This window comes from Nomascus leucogenys, chromosome 5 (assembly GCF_006542625.1).
Source record: "Nomascus leucogenys isolate Asia chromosome 5, Asia_NLE_v1, whole genome shotgun sequence".
Lineage (NCBI taxonomy): Eukaryota > Metazoa > Chordata > Mammalia > Primates > Hylobatidae > Nomascus > Nomascus leucogenys.
In genome coordinates this window covers 76,269,430-76,290,988 of record NC_044385.1, presented here as the reverse complement: position 1 = coordinate 76,290,988, position 21,559 = coordinate 76,269,430, and the positions used below count along the sequence as shown (strand labels likewise).

The following is a 21,559-nucleotide window of genomic DNA, read 5'->3' as shown; positions in this document are numbered from 1 at the left end:
ATACAGGCTAGTGGGGACATGGGTATGGCAGGATGGGAGGGTAGGGAAAATATCAAGAGGCTGTATAGTACAAGCTTGACATTTAATAGCTTGAATTAAATGGGCAATTTTAAAAATGAAAAGAAACATATCTGCAGTGCCTTACAAAGGAGTAACTATAAGAAGTAACAAGTTTAGTGATCATTTACCTATAGGGAAGAAATAAAATAATGAACCTAAGATTGTAAACTTAAAGGTCCAAAAACTTGTGTTGTCACCAATAATAGCCAAGAAATTTGGAAGAAATACCTTGAAGGAAAAAAATTAAAATGTTAGATCTAAGTGGGATATTACTAGAAGACAGAGGACAAGCTTTCTTGATAAGCTATCTGGCCTGTTGATGTACATGTGAAAGTCATCATCATACAGAAATTGAGTCCAGGCGCAGTGGCTCACGCCTGTAATCCCAGCACTTTGGGAGGTCTTGAGCCCAGGGGTTCGAGACCAGCCTGGGCAACATGGCAAGACCCCATCAATACAAAAAATTTTAAAAAGTTAGCCAGGCATGGTGACACACCCCTGTAGTCCCAGCTACTCTGGAGGCTTAGGCGGGAGGGTCACCTGAGCCCAGGAGTTGGAGGTTGAAGGCCTGCACTCCAGCCTGGGCAACACAACAAGGCCCTGTTTTGTTAAAATAAATAAATAAAAGAAAGAAAAATTGATTGACACTCTATGGACTAATGAGGGAATGGAATGAAGATCAAATGGTTATATATGAACTTTGATTGCAAGATGTTACCAATTTCTGACAAAAAAAATTGAGTAATATACTGTATGATTCCACATATATCAGTTCTAGAAAATGCAAACTGGTCTATAATAACAGAAAACAGGCCAGTGGCTTCCTGGGGAGAGAGGTAAGAGGAGGCAAGGATTATAAAGAGGCAGGGGGAACTCTTAGGAATGATGGCTATCATCAGTTGTATTTCTTCCTTTCTAACTTGAATGTGGTTTCTTTCTTTTTCTTGACTGATTGCCCTGGTCAGAACCTCTGATGTTGAATGAAAGTGGTCAGAGCAGATATCTTTGTATTATTATTTATCTTAGGGGGAAAGGGAAAGCATGCACTTTTTCATCATTATGCATAAGGCTATCTGTAGGATTTTCATAGATGTCATTTATCTGGTTGAGAAAGTATCCTTCTATTCCTAGTTTGCTAACAGGTTTGTTTTTTTGTTGTTGTTGTTGTTTTGTTTTTTTAAAATCAGGAACAAATATATGATTTTGTCAGATTTTCTGGGTGTCTATTGAGATGATCAGATTTTCTTTTTTAGCTTAATATAGTGACTTACAATGATTAATTTTTTAATTTAAAGCAATGACATATTTTTGGGATAAACCTCATCCGGTAATATTAACTTTCTTATATTTTGTTGGATTTGACTTGTTAAAGTTTAGTTGAGAATTATTACATCCATGTTCAAGAGGGAAACTGGGCTATAGTTTTCTTTTCTTGTAATGGCTTTGTGTGGTTTAGGTATCAGGGTAATGCTGGCCCCCAAAAATAAATTGAGACATATTCCTTCCTCTTCAGTTTTCTGGAAGATTTGTGTATAACTGGTATACACAGTGTTATCCCTAAGTGTTTGGAAGAATCCATCAGTGTTTTATTTGTGAGAATATTTTTAACTATAATTTAATTTTTTAAAAATAGATATATAGTTTTGGAAGTTATTTATTTCTTTTTCTTTTCTTTTTTTTTTTTTTTTTTTTTTTTTTTTTTGAGACAGGGTCTCACTCTTTCACCCAGGCTGGAATGCAGTGGCATAATCAGGGCTCAATCTCACAAGCTCAAGCGATCCTCCCACCTTAGCCCCCCAAGTAGCTGGGACTACAGTCATGCGCCACCACACCCAGCTAATTTTTTTTGTATTTTTAGTAGAGATGGGGTTTCTTCACATTGCCCAGGCTGGTCTCGAACTCCTGGACTTAACTGATCTGCCCACCTCAAACTCCCAAAATGCTGGGATTACAGGCGTGAGCCACTGCACCCGGCTCTACTTCTTTTTGAGTAAGCTTTGGTAGTTATGTCTTTCAAAGAATTTGACCATTTCATCTAAGTTGTTGAATTTTATTTGCTTAAGGTTTTTCATAATATTCCCTTGTTATCCTTTAAGTATCTGTAGAATTTGTCATATTTCACCTCTCATTCCTGATATTGGTAATATGTGTCTTCTCTTTTTTTTTTTTTTTCCTGATCAGCCTGGCGAAAGATTTATCAATTTTATTTATCTCAAAGAACCAGGGTTTGGTTTCATTAATACTCTCAATTGATTTTGTTTTCCATTTCATTTATTTCTACTTTGATCTTTATTATTTCTTTTCTTTTATTTCTTTGTGTTTAATTTGTTCTTCTTTTCTAATTTCTTAAGGTGGAAGCTCATTAACTTGAGACCTTTTATATTTTCTAATATAAGCATTTTGCTTATGTCTTCCTACATACTGCTTTAGTGGCATGCCACAAAATTTGATATGCTTTGTTTTTATTTTCATTCAGCTCAAAATGCCTTCTAATTTTACTGCACTCCTATTTTAATCAATGGGTTATTAGAAAGTTATTTAGTAGCATGTTATTTTGTTTCCAAACATTTGGAGATTTTCCAGACAGCTTTCTGTTATTGATTTCAAATTTTAATTCTACTATAGTCAGAAGACATACTCTGCATGATTTGAATCCTTTAAAATTTAAAATTAAAATTTAAAATTAAAATCCTTTAAAATTTACTGAGACATGTTTTATGGCCTAGAATAGGGGCAGGCAAACTTCTATAAAGGGTCAGACAGTAAGTATTTTAAACTCTGTGGGCCACATATGATCTTTATCACATATTTTCTTTCTTTTTAAAGAAATCTTTCAAAATGTAAAAACCATTTTTAGTTCATAGACTATACAAAAACAGACTACATTTGGCCTCAGGGCCATAGTTTGCTAACCTCTGGCCTGGAGTATGATCGATTTGGGTAAATGTTTCATGTATATTTTAAAGAGAATATATATTCTATTACAGGTTGAGTATCCCTTATCCAAAATGCTTGGGACCAGAAATGTTTCAGATTTCAAAGTTTTTTGGATTTTCTGAACATTTATATATAAATAATAAGATATCCTGGGAATAGGACCCAACGTATTGGGGTCATGTTGGTGCTCAAAAAATTTTGGATTTTGGAGCATTTTGTATTTCAGATTAGGGATGCTCAACCTGTACTGTTAGTTTGGTTACAGTGTTGCTTGAGTTTACTATATCCTTGTAAGTTTCTACTTGTTTTAGCAATCATTTAAAGAGGGGTATTGAAATCTATGACTATAACTATGGATTTGTCTGTTTCTCCTTGCACTTCTGTCAGTTTTTGATTTACATATTTTGGAGTTTTTTATTATTTGAGACAAAACCATGTAGGATTATTGTATCCTTCTGATTAACTTGCCCTTTTATTATTATAAAATGGCCTTCTTTATTCCTGGTAATATTATTTGCTCTGAAATCTACTTTATTTCATGTTAATATAGCCACACCAGTTTTCTTTTGACTAATGCCAGCATCAGTATGATAATATCCTTTTCCATCCTTTTACCTTTTTTTTTTTTTTTTTTGAGACAGAGTCTCACTCTATTGTCCAGGCTGGAGTACAGTGGCGTGATCACCACTCCCTACAGCCTTGACTTCCTGGGTTCAAGCTATCCTCCCACCTCAGCGTCCCAAGTAGCTGGGACTACAGATGTGCACCACCACACTTGGCTAATTTTTTGTGGAGACAGGATCTCACCATATTGCCCAGGCTGGTCTCAGACTAATGGGCTCAAGTGATCCTCTTGCCTCAACCTCCCAAAGTGCTGGGATTACAGGCATGAGCCACTGTGCCTGGTCATCCTTTTATTCTTAATGTTGTTATGTCTTTGTGTGTAAAATGTGTTTTTCTTTTTTTTTTTTTTTTTTTTTTAGATGGAATCTCATTTTGTCTCCCACGCTGGAGTGCAGTGGCATGATCTCTGCTCACGGCAACCTCTGCCTCCTGCATTCATCCAATTCTTCGACCTCAGCCTCGCAAGTAGCTGGGATTACAGGCACCCACCACCATGCCTGGCTAATTTTTGTATTTTTAGTAGAGACAAGATTTCGCCATGTTGGCCAGGCTGGTCTTGAACTCCTGACTTCCGGTGATCTACCTGCCTTGACCTCCCAAAGTGCTAGGATTAAAGGCGTGAGCCATCACACCCAGCCTAAAATGTGTTTTTTTATTGAGAGTATATAGTTGGATCTTGTTTTTTATTTTCCTTTCCCCCAGCATCCAAAATTTTTTGTTTTGTTTTGTTTTAAGACAGGGTCTCACTCTGTCACCCAGGGTGGAGTGCAGTGGCACGATCATGGCTCACTGCAGCCTTGACTTCCTGGGCTCAAGCGATCCTCCTGCCTCAGCCTCCCAAGTAGCTGGGACTACAGGCATGTACACCACGCCCAACTTATTTTTTTTTTTTTTGAATTTTTGTATAGAGATGGAGTTTCACTTGTTGCCCAGGCTGGTCTTGAACTCCTAGACTCAAGTGATCTGCCCTCCTTGGCCTCCCAAAGTGCTGGGATTATAGGCATGAGCCACTGCGCCCAGGCCAAAATATTTTTAATAAAAGTAGAGGATCCAGGGTTAGTTTTTATAGCCTTGGCTGGCCCATCAGCCTCTGATGTGCTTGAACTTCCAGTCCTTGGGGTGGACACAGGACTTAGTGTGGCTGTGCTGGGTTCCCAGGGCCTTGAGTGGACACAAGGCTTAGTGTGGCTGTGCTGGGTTCCCACGGCCTTGCCGAAATGCCAGTACACTTCTTGGCCCTTGTGAGGACCAGAGAGCAGGATGGTGCCACAGCCTTTGAGGGTGTCCAGGGTCAGCTGGTCAAAGGTGAGAATCTTGTCCCCAGCCTTGGGGATTTGGCTGCAGGCCCAACTGCTCATGTGCAGTGCACACACCTTCAGTTTGGGCACCTCCTGAACCCATTATGGTCCCCACAACCACAGCTGTTTTGTTTTCCTGGCCAGGAAGCTTCATCTTCCAGATCATCCAGGAAAGAGACAGAGATGGCCATTTGCTGCAACTCATAAATAACCTCTTCACCACAACTTGGTTGAAGGTAGAGTTTCTTCTGGCCAGAAACACATACAGCTTAACCAACAGCCTTCAGTAGATGTCCTGGCTCTTGGGCTCCTGGTGTTGAACCTTTCAGTCGTTGTGGCAGGAGTCAACTTCCATGATGGTGCCTCCTGTTCATCCAGGTCCAAAAGCAGTCTTGCTTTTTATCTGACAATCTTTGCCTTTTAAGTGGGATATTTAGATAATATGCATTTAATGTGATGGCTGATATGATTACAGTCTATTGCCTTGCCATTTTTCTATTAGTTTCACCACTTATTTGTTCCTTTTTCCACCTTCTTTTGGGTTCAGTATTTTTTTTGTGATTCTATCTTATCTCTTGTTGACTTATTAGCTATAACTGTTTTGTTATTCTACTGCTTGCCCTAGGGCAGTATACATCTTCACCCTACCACAGTCTACCTGATGGTAAAGAGTTATTTGTTTTCGTATGTCTGAACACATTTTTATTTTGCCTTTGTTTTTTGAATGATATTTTGCTGAGGTTAACATTTTTTCTTTCCGTACTTTATCTTCTACTGTCTCTTCACTTGCAATGTTTCTAATGAGAAATCTGCCGTCAACCTTATCGTTGTTACTCTATAACATGTGGCTGCTTTCAATATTTTTTATAATTGGCTTTGAATAATTTGATTATGACATTCCTTGGTGTAGTTTTCTTCTTGTTGAGCTTCTTGGATCTGTGAGTTGATAGTTTTTGTCCAATTTGAAAATTCTGGCCATTACTTTTTCAAATATCCCTTTTGTATCTGCCTCTCCTCTCCTTTGATGCCTCCGATTATGTTTACATAAGGATTCTGTAAGTTTGTCCCATAGCTCACTGATGCTTTTGTCATTCTTTTTTCTCTGTTTCATTTGTGAGTAGTTTCTTTTGCTGTATCCTTCAAGTTCACTAACCTTTTCTTCTGCCATGTCTAATCTGCTACAAATACCATTAGTAGATCTCAGATATTGTAGTTTTCATCCCTAGAACTGCATCGAGTTTTTAAAAATGTCTTTCATGTCTCTACTTTCTGAAAATATAGAATATAGCTATAATAACGTTCAATGTCTTTACTAGTTCTAACATCTTTCTCCGCTTAAGGTCACTTTCAGATGATTGATTGTTCTCATCACTGTGGATCATTTTTTCTGGCTTCTTTGCGTGCCTGGCAAGGCATTGTGAATTTTATCTGTTGGCTGCTGGATAGTCTTCTGTTCCTCTAAATGTTCCTAAGTTTTTGTCCTGGGATGCAGTTAAATTGCTTGGAAAAGTTTGATTCTTTGGGTCTTATTCTTGTGATTTGTCAAGGAGTGCTCAGTCTGTAGCTCATTACATAAGGAATAATAATGCAACATAGCTAAATAATATACTTCAAGGCAATCTGTAAGTTTAGACTTAAGTCTAATCTTAAGACTGCAAAAGACTTACTAAATGATCTTAGCAACAAATTTAATCCTCTAATAAAAAACATGAAAATAATAATTTCAGAAAAAAAATTCACTTTCATTAAAAACTGCAAAGCACTCGAAAGAAAAAGTGAGAGGGAGAGAAACTGAGAACAGTGGGTACTTCACAGATTAATTTTGTGAGTAAAGATGACTTTTGTTTAAGAATTGGTCTCTACTGTATGAATGTATTTCATTCTGAGGATAGTGGTTAAAAACAGAGACATTAGGGGCAGACAGACTTGAATGCACATCAGACTTCTCCACACATTATAACTCAACATGTATGAGCCTCAATTATCTCATCTATAAAATGCCATGTTCTTTTACAGAGTAATCTAGAACAAAAACTGTTAATTTCACCAACTAAAATATACAGAAAAAAGGAACTTAACCATTCCCTGATAAGCAAGCAAACTATACATCTAAATTATACATCCAAATATTCTCCCCTTTTCTGGCTCCCTCACAATTTTCAAACGGTTTTGAATGAATCAACAAACATTCACAATTTTAAAAAACACATCTCTAGTGAGACTGTATGATTCAAACCCTATACACATATTATCCTTGCTTTTTTCCTTTTGATACAGCTATTATTCTATCTAGATCAGCTTAATAAAACTTAATTCTAGAGCCCCATAATTTTTCATTTGAATATAAAAGATAATGCTATCTCAAATAGATTCCAATGCTAAAATTAAATTCCATGTAACTCTTTACGTACAGACAGCATACTGTTGAATAGAAGCCGTCCAAAGTGAATTAATGCTTGAACCCATAACTGACAACATAAGTCCATTATTCTTGAACAAATCTTACTTGAAAAAATCAGGTTAAATCATTTCCATTCCTAAAGCATGTATTAGCTTTTATGGCCAAATATGACTTTCAAGAAGACAGTACAAAAGCTACATGAATCCCTTTTGTTTTATTCTACCAATCACCTGTTTCAACATTGTTACGTATTAGCAATTTTTGTTTTGCCTAATAACTGGAACTGAAAGCTTACCAAACAAAATAAACCAGGGTCACTCTGTAACTCTTGACTTGGTTTTAGGTTTTTAAAAAGTAATGCAACTCATAATTAGGTAAGAATATTAGAATACCACTAGACAGGAATCTTCAATAATTAGAAATCAAGAACTTCTGCCAACTCATTTTTGTGACCTACACTCTTTTTTCTACCAACGAAGGCTTCATTTCAGAAGTACTGATTTGCTTATTTTTACTCCAGTTTTTTCATATTCCAGCAGCCTCTTTCATGTATCCTATCTATTCCTTTCTAAAATTCTACTGTTCTGAGCTCTGAGCTTTATATCCCAAGCTTGAGAAACAACAACAATAAAAACTCTAATAGTCTACTTTGTATCTTGAAGAGTACTAAAATATTCTTAACCTTTTAATTCTGAGAACTGGGGTGGTTAGGAGTTACCCCCAAAAAAGGTAGGAAGAAGAAAGGAAAGCTGAAGGGAAGAGAGGGAGGGAGAAAAAAGAGACCGTTCTTAGGATGGCTTAAAGTGGTTTTGTGGGGACAGGTAGGAGTAAGTCTTATCCCTTGTTATATGTAACTCTTTTCCTTTTGGTGTAATTGGAAAGACCCTCAACTAGGAGTTAAGAAACCTAGACTTTAGTTCCAATTTTGCTACTGTCTTTCAATGTAATCACCAATCTTCTGAAATGGGACCAGGCACGAAGAACAAAGTTATTACAGCTGGGCCGGGCCACAGTGGCTCACACCTGTAATCCCAGCATTTTGGGAAGCTGAGGCAGGTGGATCACAAAGTCAAGAGATCAAGACCAGCCTGGCCAACATGTTGAAACCCCATCTCTACTAAAAATACAAAAATTAGCTGGGCGTGGTGGCATGCATCTGTAGTCCCAGCTACTCGGGAGGCTGAGGCAGGAGAATCACTTGAACCCAGGAGGCGCAGGTTGCAGTGAGCTGAGATAGCACCACTGCACTCTAGCCTTACGACAGAGCAAGACTCTATCTCAAAAAAAAAAAAAAATTTATTACACCTGAGAGGGTTTACAAGTCTCTGGAGTCATAATGCATGGATAGTTGAAAAGTTGATACTCTTTGGAAAGGTGGGGCTATGGCCCTAGCCAGCACATGAAATCATTCTCTTTATTTGTACAATAAGATTGTCTCATGGCATTAATAATGATGAAGTATGCATGATTACTAGAGCAAATATAATATAAAAGGATACTTCTAAATTTTTACTCTGTGAATTTCACAGTTTCTGTGACACTCACATTTGAAGAGGGTGAACATCAATCAGTCTACTCCTTGACATACACTACTATAAATAGCCTTGGCTAAACCGTAAAAGAAAAATGAAGGCCGGGTATGGTGGTTCACGCCTGTAATCCCAGCACTTTGGGAGGCCAAGGCAGGCGAATCACCCGAGGTCAGGAGTTCAAGATCAGCCTGGCCAACATGGCAAAACCCCATCTCTAATAAAATACAAAAATTAGCCAGGCATGGTGGCATGCACCTGTAATCCCAGCTATTCAGGAGGCTGAGGCATGAGAATCGCTTGAACCTGGGAGGCAGAGGTTGCAGTGAGCTGAGATCATGCCACTGCACTCCAGCCTGGGTGACAGAGCAAGACTTCGTATCAAAATTGCCAAAGTTAAGGGGATCAACCTCCCTCAGAGATTTTGAAAAAATGTATAATCATTGTATTTTACTAAATATAGGAACATTATGGTATATAACACTACATTTACATTAAATTTAAGACAAAACATGAAGCTAAAAAGAATTCTAGCTTGGGACCAAGTTTTTAAGGCAATTGTTCATTCCTCTCTGCTATTAACCATACTTTTGTGGAAAAGTTTGAGGTAGAGTGACTGTGATGACTATTCAAGATTGGTATATTAATACCTCTACTAGTTACAAAGATGAATGGTGGTGATGGTTACAACATAATGGATGTATTTAATACCACTGAACTGTACACTTAAAAATGGTTAAGTTGATAAACTTCATGAGTATTTTGCCACAGTTTTAAAATTTATGGGAAAATAACCTCTACTAAAGTTCAATATTATCAACAAATATAGACTATTGTAAGAGGTTTTTATTTAATTTGAATATGCATTTCTGAATTGACTACTATATCCTGTATTCAGCTCATGAATCATCTCTTACTGTGCTCATGAAAACTATACTTGATTCCAAGTTTTAAAAATACTCATCATTCTTTTTGTGAAGAAGGACCTGTGATTAACAGTTTTCACTTTTGTGGCTGTCAGCATGCCTGCATCAGTCAATACCTGCAACAGTGTCCATTGTCCAGGATTCCAATCCTGGATGGAATGCACATAAACAAACCTGTTAGAAATGGCCCTAAAATAAAGATAAATAGGATCTCTATGAAGCCCCTACTAGAAAATCTACTTCTAAGAATCCTAAGAAAATAAGTAAGGTAAAAATTTAGCCATTATGCTGGGCGTGGTGGCACACACCTGTAATCCCAGCACTTTGGGAGGCCGAGGTGGGCAGATCACCCGAGGTGGGCAGATCACCCAAGATCAGAAGTTCAAGACCAGCCTGGCCAACATGGTGAAACCCCATCTCTACTAAAAATACAAAAATTAGCCGGGCGTGGTGGCACGCACCTATAATCCCCACACTTTGGGATGCCGAGGCGGGCAGATCACCTGAAGTCAGAGGTTCAAGACCAGCCTGTCCAACATGGTGAAATCCCGTCTCTACTAAAAATACAAAAATTAGCCGGGCATGATGGCATGCGCCTGTAGTCCCAGCTACTCGGGAGGCTGAGGCAGCAGAATTGCTTGAACCTGGGAGGCGGAGGTTGCAGTGAGCCAAGATTGTGCCATTATACTCCAGCCTGGGCAACAAGAATGAAACTCTGTCTAAAAAAAAAAAAAAAATAGCTATTAGGTTTTTCGTTTTACCAGTTGAAGAAACTTGGGTGGAATCAATATAAATGCCCCAAAATAAGGAACTGCTTCAATTATACTATATCCTTATAGTCCATAAGAAAATACTTATTTAGACGTTAAAGTATACAACTGAATATTGCTAGGAAAAAAAATATATGAACAACAAACAGATTTGAGCAAAAAGTTTAATAACAAAGGGTGTTGGGGGTAGGTATTTCTGGCTGATGGGATTATTTTTTCCTACATCCTGCTTATTTGTATTTTCTCTAATATCAATTGCTTATAATAAGAAAAAAACCTAAAGTTTTCTGAAATACTTATTCAACATGAGTTTATCATTCACTTATTAATTCAACAAATATTTGCATTTGTTGGATTAATTCAGACATAGTCCTTACCCTCATGTCTCTTAATTTACGAGGAAAAAAAAGGCATGATGAAACAATCTTGGGAATTTCTTACTCCTTTCTTTCATTCTTATTAATTACCTAGTCATTCCATTTTGTTGAGGACTCTGGCCCTTTGCTGACAGTATCTGCCTCCCCTGCATTTTCTGCCATCACCTCCCACTTCAGTGTCCGTATGGAAAACCCATTGAAAAACTATGAACTCTGACTCCATAAAACCACTTCATTCAGTAATCCATACCCAAGGCTACACCCTCTATCTTCTGATAACCAAGAAATTATTCTACAGCCTTAGAGTCCAATATATTGATCTCTGACTACAACTACTTATCCTTGCAGGTTTTTACTCTATTACTCCCTAAATACCTGCTTTCTTACCTAATTTTGATACCCATTCCTCAACTATTCTCATTTCTTCAAACTACAATCTCCCACATGCTTCATGTCTTTTCCTATCCAGCCTAGGTTCTCAGGTACATCACCCTCTTCTGCTAACAACCTTCCTCCCTTGTTAATTCCCTCTCCCATTACCTAGAGTATATATTTTGTACCATTTTACTTCAACTCAAACTTGCTACTTCAGCTCTACCCTTATCTCTTTTATGACTCCTTTATCAGAAAAAAAAAAAAACAACTAAAACTATTAGCTATGAACTCCCTCAACTTCCTGCTCTAGATTTACAAGTTATACATAAAACCATCTTACCTGTTCCCTTCTAGTCTCAGAGGAAAAGGTATCCTTTCTCTTTTCTGGGTTAATTCCTTTACCTGCACCCTTATCTCCTACTAGATCTCACTATACTTTATCCTTTCTAATTTCTCCTCTCTGATGACTCTGTCCCCATACTTTATAAAAATGTTAAGCTCTCTTCTCTTGTAGATCTCCTACTCTATTCTGTAACCTCCGCCCTAAAATTATCATCTTTTGTTTTTAAGAAAATGTCAAGAGCCTTGAAATAATATGCATTTATTGTAACCATTCTTTTTTTTTTTTTGAGACAGGGGTTCGCTTTTGTTGCCCAGGCTGGAGTGCAATGCCGCGATCTCGGCTCACCACAACCTCTGCCTCCCGGGTTCAAGCAATTCTTCTGCCTCAGCCTCTTGAGTAGCTGGGATTACAGGCATGTGTCACCACACCCAGCTAATTTTGTATTTTTAGTAGAGACGGGGTTTCTTCATGTTGGTCAGACTGGTTTCAAACTCCCGACCTCAGGTGATCTGCCTGCCTGGGACTCCCAAACTGCTGGGATTACAGGCAAGAGCCACCGCACCTGGCCCCTTTCCCTATTTTAATATACTTTTCAACTCAACACAAACAGAATTCTGCCACCATTGTTTCATTGAAAGTGTTCTGGCAAACATTACTAATCACAGAACTGCCAAATCCTTTTATCTTTTTCAGTTTACTTGGCCCGTCTTTTCCTTCTGACACTCCTGACTTCTTTCCTTTTGAAACCTCTCTACCACTGGCTCCTTTAACTCTGAGCTCTGTTGGTGTTCCTGTCCCTCTCTTAGCCATTCCTTCTCAGTCTTTTGCTGCTTCCTCTTACTTTGCCCATTTACTAATTTTGGTTCTCATTTCCTCTATGTTTAGTCTCTACGAGCAGTGGCATCCATTTCCCTCATAATCTGAACTACCACCTATTTAGTGATATCCATTTCCAGCCCAGGCCTTTCTCCTAGGCCTCAGTCGTGTATATTGAGCTCCTTACTGAACTTCCCTACTTAGGTATCCCATGAGTGCTTAATCTTTCATATTCAAAATTTCCTCACTGGACTTGTCATCTCCCTCTCCTGTCCCAGCGTTCCATCCCACACCCATAAACATACACACATACACACACACACACACACACACACACACACACACACACACACACACACACATTCTCTCTCTCTCTCTCTCTCAAAAGCCATGAGCCTCCTCCACTCGTCCCTGTCCTGGTTAATGATACCACCATTGTACTCTACAACCAGGCCAGGGACCAGGAAGGCATAACAGATTTTTCCCTCATCTTCTATCCCAGCCATCACTACCCTAGTCCAAAAACTCATGATTTCTCACCATGACTATAAAACCACACAAAAATACTTCCATTTAAATAACAATAATAAAGAGCATTTTTACAACATTCCCCCTAGTATTTCAATTATGAAATGACAACAGATTACCTTATTAGCAAACCATGAAGGCTATACAGAAACATATATAGCTTACACTATTCGCAGCATTTAAAACCCTTGTTTATCCCAGTACCTAATACTGTTCAGCACATGGCAGCTTGTTGCTTATCAGTTCACTTCTGAATAAAGTGAATGTGGTATATTTAAAGATATCCATAATAATTATTAAGCTGCATGTTAAGCAGTCCGGCGGTCAATAATATGACATATAACAAAATAAAATTGTTACACCTTGTTAGTTCACCAGAATCTCTTTAAAACGCACCACCCACACATACCCATAAATCAGGAAGTAGAACTGCTATAAATGAGCTTCCATTCACTCCCACCCTACTGTCATGGATAATACTTAACCTATTTATGCTCCCTCAGTTTCTAACCATCCCTCACCCCAAAATGATGAAAGTAAATACACCCTCATGGCCCCCTTAGAGTAAAAATAGTGTATCCTTAGGTGCAGAGGGACTTTGCCTCTCTAAGTCTTTCCTACTTTGCTCTCTGATGACCGAAAGATGAAACCTTCTGTCCCACAAGATATCAAACTGTAATTTTCCTGAAGAGAAACAAAGTAGAGTATTCAATAAGGCTAAATGGATGAAATTCAATCATGCTAATATACATAAAAGACAAACACGGAGCCTTCTTTAGTCAACTGGGAAAGGAGATGAGGAGAGAAGTATATTGTTAAGAGGCCTTCAGAAGCAATGCCTTCCAATCATTCCTGATTTTTTTCTCAGTTTTATTTAATGCACATGTATTTTATAATTAGGGGAGAAAATGTTCAAAAGCAAGTCCACAGGTCTAGTTTGAAGGGCAAATAAGCTAGGTGCAGTGGCTCATGCCTATAATCCCAGCACTTTGGGAGGCTGAGGCAGGAGGATCACTGGAGATCAGGAGTTTGAGACCAGCCTGGCCAACATGGAGAAACCCTGTCTGTACTAAAAATACAAAAAAAAAAAAAAAAAAATTAGCTGGGCATGGTGGCTTGCGCCTGTAATTCCATCTACTTGGGAAGCTGAGGAACGAGAATTGCTTGAACTGGGGAGGCAAAGGTTGCAGTGAGCTGAGATCACGCCCCTGCACTCCAGCCTGCATCATACAGCAACAGTCTGTCTAAAAAAATTGTAATAATAATTTTAAAAAGGCAAATGAAAGCTATGTACAAAGTAAATTACATCAAGTGGTTTAAAAGAAACCTTGAACTTAATTTAACTGTATATACTAACATTTTTTACATCTAAAAGCTTAAACTTTAGGAATTTCAATTTTCTATAAAAGAAAGTAAACGAGCATAAATAAAGGTAGAGGGAGAATTGTTAGATTCAGTCATACGCGATAAAAATTTCTTATCAGGAAAGGGTTTTACACCTACTATATTAGTAGTCTTGCAATTTATTAAAAGTATTGCAGTTTGGTCATGTCAGCTTTGGGTTGTTTTGCCAATGGCATAAACATCTAATTATTAAAAAACAAAAAACAAAACCTCCATGTTGATAAAAATACATCCTCCAATAAGGGGGGAAAAGTTCTTTGATTAAATACATATGATATTTTTCTACATGGAAAGTTGAAATGAATTTAATCTTCTGTTTCACATCAAACCTATCTTATTTTTTAAAAGAGTTTCCTTAAAATTAGGTAAACAGTTTGTATATACTGTCCCAAGTTCACTCGGTCAAAAGTTAACAGTATGGGGTCATCAAGTAAATTAAACATTAACAGCAAAAATTAAAGGACTTAAATTAAAAACACAGGGTCTAATCCTATGATGAAAAAAATAAGGAAAAAGTATTCCCATAAGAGCTATAAACTGCTCACCTATTTAAAATAAATTACTTCTTCAGAGCTGCCTTAAAAGGTTAATTTATTTTAAACATATAAGAATTTCCTAGTCAAAAGGGATTTGTACTATAAGAAATACATTTTATATATTAAGAGTAGAAATGTAGTATGAGGCTCAACTGTCTTAGACAACTGATCACACATCCTCAGTCATATCTCCTACAGACCAGAGTCTCAATTTTACTCCGGTTTATTAAAAATAAATAAGACATGAATGTAATAGATTCCTGGTTCCCTATCCTCCACAACTTCCAGTTCATCCCAACTCAATAAAGTCTCTGAGAAAGTCATAAGTTGTAATTTTTAAGTTTTTTACTCCTGTAGTTTATGTTAAAATTTTTAAAACTTTCTTTTGATACATTCCCAATACATCCATTTCCATTATTTATGAGTCCTTGTTATGATCTAAAATTGTTCTCCAAATACAAGAATTGTAATGGATAGGACAAAAAGTTAATACCCACCCATGGTATATTTCAGACTATATATAGTATATATATGTAATTAATACCATTCTGGGTGTCACTGTTTGAGAGGGGCCTTGTTAAACAAGAATAACCAGAAGAAGGAAACCAAGATGGTGAAGGGTTTAAGAGCATAAAACAATTAAAGACACACTAAAGAAGCCATTAAAGGATGTTTGGGAGTGGGAATTCCACTGTCATCATGATTCAAAAAAATAATGATCATATTTAAAGGGTTATTTTAAGTAGGTGAGAATAAATTTGTTCTCAGTAGCCTCAGGGGACACTTAGACAATGGGTGGCAGTAAGAAGAGACATATTTTAAGTCTTAAGATTCTATGATTCCAATCCTGAATAGGCTAAATTTCCTTTATTAAGCTCTTACAAAGTATATATTATTTCAAAAGCAATGTTTCAAAACACCGTATTTAATATCTCATTTAAGGCCAACATTTTAACATTAATTTTAGAAAGAAGATTAACAAAAACAAATGGGTTTATCCCTTTCCAGGAATCCTTACTGGTAGGTGAAAAAAAAAGTTCATACTTCCCAGCCGGGTGCAGTGGCTCACGCCACTTTGGGAAGGCAAGGCGAGCGGATCACCTGAGGCCAGGAGTTCAAGACCAGCCTGGCCAACATGGCGAAACCCCATCTCTACTAAAAATACAAAAATTAGCTGCCTGGTGATACATGTTGTACCAGCTACTTGGGAGGCTGCGGCAGGAGAACTGCTTGAACCCGGGAGACAGAGGTTGCAGTGAGCCGAGATCACACCACTGTACTCCAGCCTGGACAACAAAGTGAGACTCTGTCTCAAAAAAAAAACAAAAAAGGTCATACTTCCCCAATAAATGTTGACAATTATTAGTTGTAAATGAATTTTAGTTTAGTTCCATGATTTGTGGCCAAGAATATTGTAAGCAAAATAACTCCTCATACAGGAAAAAAAATCTTAACTCAGTATCTTCAGAGAATCAAAGTTGAAAATGCTATATATGAATCTGTTCTAACCACGTCTAGAAATTGGAGCTCTAAACTACGTAAATTTCCCAAAGCAAGTACATTTCCTGATGTGTGTATAAATTTTCCCCCATGTAACTAATATTGGTATCCTTTAAAAAAAAAATCACAAAAAGTTTCTTGCTCATAAAACATTTATAGATAATTAAGTGCCTGTATTGATCTTCCATTAAAATAATCTACCCAACTGCAAAATAAATCTGTTTCTAAACAGTTTATTCTCTTAAGCTGATACCTAAGTAATTAAAGCATATAGTTATATACTGTTTAAATAACCTCTAAGGAGAATTTTCTAATTGTTTTTAATCTGTCAATTAGCTACAGGGAAAAGAAATTATCCAAGATACTTGACAGAACAAAGATATTGTCAACATAACTGTAAATCAAAAGGTTGCATTTTATAGAGGGCATGTAGGTGGGTAAATTTTTGGGAAAAGCTCATCACATTCTTACCAAGAAATTTCAGTAAATCTTGTGTAGGAATATAATTTCAGTAGTAGATAAGATGCTATATCTAATTAAATAGTTGTCCATCTTGAGGTCTGACATTTCACAGACCTTTAAAAAAGATAAAGAAGTACTTTTTATGGATTTGTTAAGCAAAAAAGTACAGAACAGCCCAGGCAACATGACGAAACCCCACCTCTACCAAAAAATACAAAAAATTAGGTGGGTGTGGTGGCGGGAACCTGTGGTCCCAGCTACTCGGGAGGCTGAGGTGGGAGGATCACTTGAGCCCAGGAGACAAAGGTTAAAGTGAGCCGAGATCACTCCACTGAACTCCAGCCTAGGAGACAGAGACCCCATCTCAAGAAAAAAAAAAAAAGAAAAATACCTAGGTGGTATTAAAAAATGTATACACACACACACACACACACACACACACACACATACACTTAATTACTACCATAACCAGACATCAACACACATACAAAATGACTGTTCACATCCTTTATTAGTTTCCTAATGCCATAAAATTACCATAAACAAATTACCATAAACTTAGTGGCTTAAAACAACAGAAATGTATTATCTTACAGTTCTGGAGGTCGGAAATTCAAAATGGGTCTTAGCAAGCTAAAATAGAGATGTAGGCATGGCTGCGTTCCTAAAGTCTGTTTTCTTGCCTTTTACAGCTTCTAGAGCTCATAAACTATTCTTTGGCTCATGGCCTCCTTCCACCTTCAGAGTCAGCAATGGCTTTCTCACATCTCATCATTGATACAGATTCTTCTGCTTCCCCTTTACACACTTAAAGGACCATGTAATTAGGCCTCCTCAGGTGATCCAGAATAATCTATTTTCAGATCATCTGAGTAGCAACCCTAATTTTTATCTGCAACTTGAATTATCTCTCACCATGTAACGTAACATATTCACAAATCCCAGAGAGATTAGGACATATACATCTGTGGACATCTTTGGTAGGCCATTATTCTGCCTACCATATGTATGAATAATTTTTCCTTTACTTTTCTTCAGGAACTCCATGGACCATCATCCACCTCTGAAATATATGCAAACTATTCACATATATGCGTGATTCTAGAGAAAGGGTCTATAACTTTCAACAAATTTTCAAAGTTTAAGGATCACTGAGCTGGGTGCAGTGGCACTTGCCTACAGTCCCTGCTACTTGTAAGGCTGAACGGACAATCGCCTGAGTCCAGGAGTTCGAAACCAGCCTGGGCAATATAGAGAGACCCTGTCTCTTAAAAAAACAAAAATCACTGGACTAGCTGATAGAACACCAATGTTCCTTAAAATAATAGTTTGGCAGTGTCAACAATGCAAAATTTTAGACTAGCTTTTTGATATGTATATTTTTAACTATAATCATAAAAACTTGATATGGGTTGAAAGTTTTTTTCTTGTATTTTTCCTCTGTGTGTTTTTATAGACTGTGTATATGGAGAGAGAGAGAAAAAAACTCACCCATGTACAAGAGCAAGCAAATGATATAGATGTTCTTTGAACTCTTTTTAATATTGTAACTTTTTGTCAATTTGAAATTATTTCCAAAAAAAGTTGTATTTTTTAAATTAAGTCCATCTCAGAGAAACAAGACCAACATGAAAATAAAAGGAAGTTGAAAACCCTGCTAAGCAAAGTTTTTTTTTTTTTTTTTTTTTTTTTTTGAGACCGAGTCTTGCTCAGTGGCCCAGGCTGGAGTGCAGTGGCGCGATCTCGGCTCACTGCAAGCTCCACCTCCCAAGTTCACGCCATTCTCCTGCCTCAGCCTCCCAAGTAGCTGGGACTACAGGCGCCCGCCACCACGCCCAACTAATTTTTTTGTCTTTTTAGTAGAGACGGGGTTTCACCGTGTTAGCCAGGATGGTCTCGATCTCCTGACCTCGTGATCCGCCTGCCTCGGCCTCCCAAAGTGCTGGGATTACAGGCGTGAGCCACCGCGCCCGGCCTGCATTCTTTCTTGAAAGATGAACAGACCTATAGCTTTCACAGTTTTATCTAAGTTAATATGTTGAAGCCAACATTGCATCAATTGTAGCTTACTCATTATAAACCTTAGCAGGGGGGAAAAAAAGCATAGAAATTACAAGACCTCTGTTCTTCACACTACCCATATTTACCATCCATTAGCTGGTGATTGCATTTCAGTTTCCAAGAGCAAAACCCCAGATTTTAAATTATGACTTCAGTTCTACTCTTATTGATAAGTAAAGAGGGGTATGCAGAGACACAAACTAACTGTGAGTGGAAAGGGGTGGGGGAGGGATGATTAATTCGTGACTGTATTGAAGAAAGCAAGCTGACACTTCTGCCCTAATTGAGCACCTAAGTAATTGAGTTCTTTCTTCTTATAAAGTACATTACTTTGTAGGGTATTAAAGTTCCAGGCAGGAATTCTTACTAGTTTTAACCCACGAATTTGATGGTCTGAAGTAAAAGCACTTTTCCCGTTTTTTCTTTGAAATTTAACTCAGGAATTTGCACCCCCTTGTGGTCAAACATAAAATTCTTAGTTTTCAAAAGACCGTTTTTTACAATCGGGCTCTCTGTTCAGGCATAGGAACTACTGTATGTTAGTTGATTTTGTTTTCTCCCATTTTAGCAAATCAAGAAGCTTTCATGAAAGAATTTTTCTTAAATAAGACTTTAAACACAATTGGACTTAAATCTTCTAAAAGTGACTTACACATAAACTTCAGTTTCTGCAAAATAGAGATAATTGCACCCACTTAATGAGTTACATGATGATTCGATGGAAAAATGCATGTACATGCTTAGCTCAGTGTCTGACACATATTAGGTCTTCAATAAATGTTATCATTTATCATCATCAGTTTAGAATTCTCTTGACAGATTATATCTAGAAGGGGACTAAGATAAAAAATTCTACAGTGAGGAAACCAGATTGTGCTACTTACCTATTTGTAAGTTCTAGTACAATTTTACAGATGTCTCCCAAATATACCACTTATCCAGACCCCCCCTAGCTGATTGTCCCCACAGGTACATTATATTTTTAAAGTACAAACAATATGTGGTTATCCCTGAATGCTAGAAATTTGGATGATTTTTACTTTATATGTATTTTAGATGGGCCTGGGTTTTTAACTTTTTAACAATCAGAAAAAGCACTAAATCTATTCCATTTCCAGGTATTATTCTTATGAGATGGTTAAATAAATTAACATCCTTATTTGCCTAACAGGGATCATTATTCATATTTGGGAAAAATCATTTGTCAGTTTGATTTATCATTTTAAGGAGCTCTTGAATAAGAATGCTAACCCCGCCCAGCGCGGTGGCTCACGCCTGTAAATCCCAGCACTTTGGGAGGCAAAGGCAGACAGATCACGAGGTCAGGAGTTCGAGACCAGCCTGACCAACATGGTCAAACCCCATCTCTACTAAAAATACAAAAATTAGCCGGGTGTGGCATGGGAGGCTGAGGCAGGAGAACTGCTTGAACCCGGGAGGCGGAGGTTGCAGTGATCCAACCAGCCTGGGCAACAGAGTGAGGCTCCCTCTCAGAAAAAAAAAAAAAAAAAAAAAATGCTGACCCCTAATGGCACTAACTGTAGTTTGATTTTTAAACAACCATTAAAGAAGCCAGTTTAAAAGATCAATGACTAATTGACAATAACAAACATTTACTAATATGCCAAGCACTGTTGAAATTCCTTTAATATGTTAGCTCATTTACATCCTTACAACAATCCAATGAGGTATTAATAGTACTTGTTTTACAAAAGGTCCAACAGATAATTTACCCAACGAGGCACAGCTAGTAAGTAGTGGAGCTGTGATTCAAACCCAGGCAGCTCGGTTCCAGAGTCGGCCCACTTAAGTAGTGCACAAAAGTACCAGAGATTAAGTAGTGTATTTATACTACTCTGCCATGTTACTTCTTGCTGATCTCAAATTGCTAAAATCCATTTCTTTTCCAATACACTTCAATAATGCAAACCATGCTACCCTTCTCCCACTTCCTTATTAGTACTTCAGGCACTTTCATATCTACGGTCTTATTTAACATTCACAATGAAGGTTTTAAAATATTTACAACTTTATTATCGTTAATTGTCCTATCAGAGTGCCCATTTTTTTTGAAGGCAGACAGGTTCGCCTAGATATGGTGCTTCTACTTACCAGTTCTAAGACTTTGGGGCAGATTTCTTAATCTGAGCCTCAGGTGTCCTCATCTGTAAAGTGAAGATAATACCTACTTCATAAGGTTGTTGTGAGCAATAAACACGATTAATTCGTAAATCATTTATTTAGCACAGTGCCCAGCACACAGTCAATACGTGGTAGCTGTCAGTTTACCAGTGCGTTGCACAACAGAAACTCGTCTTTGCTGGATTCAGTTCACTTACCACGCCATTAAAAAAAAAATCATCCTAAGTGACACAGAAAAACTGCCCATTCCTATCACAAAAAGTTTATGAACAAGTTAAGACGGTAAGAGAAACTGGATTCAATGAAAGCGCCTTCGCAACAGGCAGCTTAGGACCGGGAAGAAGGGCTTCAGCAAACTTAATCATTAATTGTAGGCGGGCGCGCGCGCACACACACACACACACACACACACACACACACACACAGTTGAGGAAGGAGACCACGCCTCCTGTGTGGGCTCAGGTTGGATC

At 37.6% G+C, this 21,559-nt stretch overlaps 2 protein-coding genes and 1 pseudogene across 5 annotated transcripts in view; 1 reads left to right on the top strand and 2 right to left on the bottom strand.

Moving 5' to 3' along the window:
- Window positions 1–21,559, top strand: part of LOC100585962 — a 131,170-nt gene that overhangs the window by 21,559 nt on the left and 88,052 nt on the right. The window lies entirely within an intron of this gene.
- LOC100598481 (leukemia-associated protein 1) overlaps window positions 1–21,559 on the bottom strand; it is a 434,950-nt gene that overhangs the window by 412,854 nt on the left and 537 nt on the right. For 2 of the 3 annotated variants that reach the window (XR_004030176.1, XR_004030175.1), the window contains exon 2: window positions 21,060–21,112. The exons of the other annotated variant lie outside the window; for it this stretch is intronic. The gene's annotated coding sequence lies outside the window, so the exon portion shown is untranslated. The remainder of the gene's footprint in view (window positions 1–21,059; window positions 21,113–21,559) is intronic. 3 annotated transcript variants of the gene reach the window in all.
- LOC100586292 lies at window positions 181–5,352 on the bottom strand (annotated as a pseudogene).